A 6,232-nucleotide genomic window follows, 5' to 3' on the forward strand; every position below is an offset into this window, starting at 1 on the left:
TCGCGGGCGAATGTTCTCTCTCTCACGCCCCGAAACCTTGGCCATGAACACCTACATAGAGGAGGCATTGCTTGCGGGGCACATACGCCCTTCCACTTCCCCTGCCGGCGCTGGCTTCTTCTTTGTTGATAAGAAGGATGGGGATCAGCGCCCATGCATTGATTATAGGGGATTGAATGACGTTTCCATCAAGAACCGATATCCTTTGCCCCTCATGGACACGGCCTTTGAGTGCTTACAGGGGGCACAGGTCTTTTCTAAACTTGACTTACGTAATGCATACAACCTGGTCAGGATTAGAGAGGGAGACGAGTGGAAGACTGCATTTAACACACCCAATGGGCACTATGAGTATTTGGTCATGCCCTTTGGTTTGGCTAATGCTCCGGCAGTCTTCCAAGCCCTGGTTAACGACGTGCTGCGAGACTTGATTGGGGTGTCGGTGTTTGTCTACTTAGATGATATCCTGATTTTTTCTCGCGATATGGTGCAACACCAAATGCACGTTCGGGAGGTGCTAGACCGTCTCCTCAAGCATCAACTATTCGTTAAGGCTGAGAAGTGTGTGTTTCACACGGACACCGTGTCCTTCCTGGGCTTTGTGTTGACGAAGGGCGATCTGCGCATGGATCCAGCCAAGGTGAGTGCAGTTTTGTACTGGCCACGGCCTTCGTCGCTCAAGGGGTTACAACGGTTTTTGGGCTTTGCAAATTTTTACAGGCACTTTATTCGCAATTTTAGCGCCTTAGCCAATCCCTTAACAGCTCTCACTAAGGCCTCTCTCCCTGGCTTTGAATGGTCGCCTAGGGCTGAGTCGGCCTTCTGCGATCTTAAACGTCGCTTTACATCCGCTCCTGTATTGATCCGCCATGACGCGGAGGTTCCGTTCATTGTGGAGGTGGATGCCTCTGACGTCGCGGTGGGGGGGGTGCTCTCTCAGAGATGCTTAAAGGATGGGAAAGTGCACCCGTGTGCTTTTTTTTCTCGCCGTCTGTCACCAGCCGAGCGTAATTACGACGTGGGTAATCGGGAGTTATTGGCGATCAAATTGGCACTGGAGGAGTGGAGACATTGGTTAGAGGGGGCGGCACATCCTTTCATTATTTGGACTGATCATAAGAACTTGGCTTACATGCAAGGGGCTAAACGCCTTAACGCTCGCCAGGCCAGGTGGACGTTGTTCTTCACACGATTTCGATATACCATCTCCTATAGACCCGGCTCCAAGAATATCAAACCTGACGCGTTGTCGCGCCAGTTTGATCTTCCTGGTCGGGAGGAGCAGCCCCATCCCATTATTCCACCGGCCTTGATTTTGGCACCCGTGTCTTGGGGCATAGAGAAGGTGGTAAGGTCGGCGCTAACGCGGGAGCCCGATCCTGGTGGGGGTCCTCCGGGACGGTCGTATGTTCCCAAGGTGGCGCGCTCACGCTTGCTACAGTGGGCACATGCGTCATCCCTCACCAGCCACCCAGGGGCAACCAGGACCCTGGAATTTATCCGTAGGAGGTTCTGGTGGCCGACAGTGGAGGGGGATACGCGTTCCTTTGTGGCGGCCTGTCCTGTAGTAAGACCTCTCGACGGGCACCGGCGGGTCTCCTCCGACCACTTCCTATTCCTAAACGACCCTGGTCACACATATCTCTGGACTTTATTACTGGTCTTCCCCTTTCGGACGGATTCACCACCATCTTGGTGGTGGTGGATCGGTTCTCTAAGGCGGCTCACTTTGTCCCTCTCCCCAAGCTTCCTTCGGCCCGGGAGACTGCTGATTTAATTATACAGCATGTCTTTCGGGTCCACGGGCTGCCAGTAGATATCGTGTCGGACCGGGGTCCTCAGTTCGCCTCCAGGTTCTGGAAGGCGTTTGCCGCCGGCCTCGGCGCCTCTGTCAGTCTGTCGTCTGGGTTCCATCCACAGTCGAACGGGCAGACGGAGAGGGTCAACCAGGATTTGGAGGGGGTCTTGAGATGTTACGTTGCCGGTAGTCCGGCAACGTGGAGTAGGAGGTTGGCTTGGGCTGAGTACGCGCATAATACCCTTCTCTCCTCTTCTACCGGTATGTCTCCCTTTCAGTGCCAGTATGGTTTTCAACCTCCTCTGTTTCCCGAGCAGGAGCAGGAGGCGGAGGTGCCCTCGGCCCAGGCACATGTGGCTCGCTGTCGCAGGACGTGGAAACAGGTTCGGAAGGCGCTACAGAAGGTTTCGGTTAGTACCCAACGGCAGGCTAACCGTAAGCGTCGTCCGGCTCCAGTTTACCGTCCAGGGCAGCGGGTTTGGCTTTCCACCCGGGATCTCCCTCTCCGGGTGGAATCCAAGAAGCTGGCTCCTCGCTTTATAGGACCATTTAAAGTGATTCATCGGGTTAATCCAGTGGCTTACAAGCTACGACTTCCGAGCTCTATGAGGGTTCATCCGACGTTTCATGTGTCCCTGTTGAAGCCATTCCTCTCATCGCCCTTGGCCCCGCCACTGCCTGTGGTTCCTCCGCCCCGGTTTATTGGCGGTCAACCCATTTACACGGTGCGGAGGATACTGGGTTGTAGGCGGAGGGGTAGGGGGTTTCAGTTCTTGGTGGATTGGGAGGGGTACGGGATAGAAGAGCGTTCTTGGGTGCCTCAAAGGGATATTTTAGATCCCAGCCTGATCGTTGATTTCCGGCGGCTGAATCCCGAGGCTCCTAGGTGAACGTCTGGTGCCGTTCGTCGGGGGAGGGTACTGTTACGTTCTGGACACCGACCTCGGTCGGTGACCACCCACATTCCTGGCATATGTCACTGGGCTTGTCACCTGTCATTTCCCTGTCAATTAGTGCTGTCACTTAGGGGTGGTTCCTGATTGGCTGTCACGGGGGTGTGTGTGGAATGTTGGTATTTGGTGTCTATGTAACATACCTCTCTTCTGCTTGTCCATTGTCAGGTCTTCACTAATTGCGTTCGGGGATAACGCGGACGGTTCTACTCTGGACCTCCAATAAGCTCCCATTTACCTTATTTTCCACTTGTGCTATTAGCACTTGTTCTCTCTTAGAATTTACTCTGTGTTCTTACTATTAAAGTCGAACCTGTTCAAGAGTAAACACTCTCTGTCTCTGTGATTGCCTTCACCCATTGGAATTCACCTACCTGCATTCTGACAAATCTGTAACCTTCCGTTGCTTGCTCTGATAATAATAAATATCCTTTAAATAGAACTTTATGTGTCATTGCCGTATTCTTGTGTGGGTGTTCACCATATATATATTCATGTACTGTATGGCCAGTAATTAAAGTACATAACTAAGTAGTGGTTTAATAATACCATACTCTCAATACAGTCAGGGAATTGTACCCCTCAGTTACAATTGGTCCTTCGAGCCGGAGGGTATCAGTGTAATATCTAATATAATATTGATATTAACCATGGCCAGCGGTGAACACTCCCCAAGCGGCTCTCCCAAGCTAGAACGCCCGCAGCGCAGACGTCAGCCACCTCCCTATCTAGAGGAATACGCTGTCAGTCTAATACCTAGCTTTAAACAGACGTTAAATGCGGATAAAGCGGATAGTCAAAGCATGTCAAATCCTACCGACCAGGCGACCCTGCCAGTAGAGACCCTAGTGGGTTCTAACGAAACTGACCAAGCTCACGGGGGGGACCAGGGGGGACATGACATGACTATACCCCCAGACAACGTCAACGGGATGGTCCCCGGAGAGCTCCAGGATAAAGAAAGCGCTCCAGGGACAGAACCCGACACACGACCAGAAGAGAAGCGCGCCCAGGAGATGGACCTCGGGGCGCGCCAAGAGAACAGATCTCCAACGAGCACTGTCAGAAGCCGATCACCTCCGTCAGTGTCATCCCCCAGCGAAGCGGACCAGATGCTGGCGCAGGCATTCATCGCCACCCTGGCAGCCTCCACTGAACGCGATCGACTCCAAGCACAGACGCTAAGTGAGCGCGAACACTCTACCATGGAAAGAGAACGCCTGCAGGCTCAACAGACGAGTGAGCGCGAACAATCTGCAGACCAACGAGAGCGCCTTCACGCGCAACTCCAAGCGCAAGCCCTTAGTGAACACGAACACTCTGCAACCCAGCGAGAGCGCTTCCAGGCGCAACAAAGGAGTGAAGACGACCGCATACGACTGGAGACCAGACGCCTCCAGACGGAAGAGAACATTGAAAGAGACCGCGCCGATGCACAGCGCGCCGCCGCCAATGCACAGCGCGACGCAGCCCATGCCCAGCGCGAAGCAGAGCGCGAGGCAGCCCACGCCCAGCGCGAAGCAGAGCGCGACCGGCTGCAGGCACAGATAATAGAACAATTGATTGCCAGGGCGACACCCCCTCTCTCCGCACGGAGCTCCAGGACATCATCACGACAAGGGTCTAGGGCACCTTCCCCTACCCGACCAAGTGACCCGGAACCCGGCCAACAGAAGGATCCTATCTACGTCTCCGAACCCCCTCCCCGACCGGTCCATATGAGACCCAGCAACCGGGAAGAACCGGCCTACGCCGCCGAGAGACTGAATAGAAGACTTCAAGACCTAGAAGACCTAGAAGAGGAAGAGGAAGAGGAGGAAGGTCAAGCCCACCAGCAGCAACGTACTCAGGACCAGGAGGCCCAGTACAGCCCAGACTTCACCCCCGAGTCACTGCGCTACAAACCCCCGACTCAACTCACGGGTGAGTTTGACGCACAGTCAGCACCGAGGAACAGCACCTGGGTACCCGGCCTCTGGTACCCACCAAGTACCAGCCCACGACAACACGTACGGGGAGACTCGCCCAGGAGGCCTCTTCCCCAACGCTCACCGATGTGCCAGCCATCCATGGCATCGTACCTTGGCACACCGACGTTCCCAGACTTTACGCACGAGGACAGAGCACAGTACACGGAATTACGGATGTGCTTAGAGACTATGATGTCCGACGTCCCTGATGAGTCGTACAAATATGCCATCCTCCTCAAGCATCTCAAGGTGCCCAGAGCGCATAATATAGCGCTGGCATATTCCAACTCAAGCACCCCATACTCCGCGGCTCTAGTGGCCCTCGACCAGCGTTATGGACGCATATGGGACTACGTGATACAAGAAATAAGGAATATTGACCGTCTCCCCCCAGCCAAAGACAATAGAGCATTGGATGACCTCTCTATCAAGGTACAATCCCTGGTAGGGATGCTGGGGTCCCAAAAAGAAAAAGGGAGACATGAACTATATGCTAACTCTAATGTAGAACGAATACTAGAGAAGCTCCCTCCAGCCCGCCAAGAGCGCTTTCGGCGGCAGAGAGACCACCGTGATCCCGACGGTCCCGAGCCATCCCTCCTAGACCTGGCCGACTTCCTCGCGAGAGAAGTCAGCAGCCTACGACTGGATACGTTCGTGTGGAGTGGACCAAGCCCAAGAGATGGACCTCAGAGATCTAATGATAACCGCCGGTCGGTGACCGTTATGCACCAAGCCGAATCAGTACCGCAGCACAAGAACCACAACACCCCCTCGACGAAAGAGAAGTGGAAGATTGTATGCCAGTACTGCAAGAAAGAACATTGGCTGTCTCAATGTGACACTTTCAAGAAGATGACCGCTGACGAGGTGAGTCAGTGGATCAAAGCCAACCGCCGCTGCTTCCGCTGCGCGCGCAGCCATATGGCAGCCGAGTGCCGTTTAAAGAAGAAATGCAGCAAGTGTGACGGCGCCCACTTGGATGTCTTGCATGACAGCAACAAGAAGAAACTCGCACCCCCAAGTAGCTCGAGAGTGAACGTCATGTATATCGACCCCGCCAGCAGCGGGAGCTCCCGAGTGCTCTTGAAAGTGGTCAGAGTGATATTAAGCTACGAGGACAAGGTCATGGACACTTACGCCGTCCTGGACGATGGGTCAGAAAAGACTCTCCTCCTCGCATCCGCTGCAGCCCGGCCGGGTCTGCGGGGGAGCGAAGAAACAATGACAATCCGTACTATAAGAAGAGACCTGAAGACTATAAAGGGTGAAAATGTCTCCTTCACGATCGCAGCAGTCGGGCAGCCCGAGAAGCAGTATAGGATTACTAACGCCTTCACCAGCCAAGACATAGGCCTGTCACAGTACACCTACCCCATCCCCAAGCTGATGGAAAAATACGTGCACCTACGTCAACTACCTATACCGCTCATCGACGGCGCCACCCCGACCCTGCTCATAGGATCCGACCACGCACACCTCATCGTCCCAACGGACCGGGTCCACATCGG

Source organism: Notolepis coatsorum (assembly GCF_963971535.1).
Source record: "Notolepis coatsorum genome assembly, chromosome: 13".
NCBI lineage: Eukaryota > Metazoa > Chordata > Actinopteri > Aulopiformes > Paralepididae > Notolepis > Notolepis coatsorum.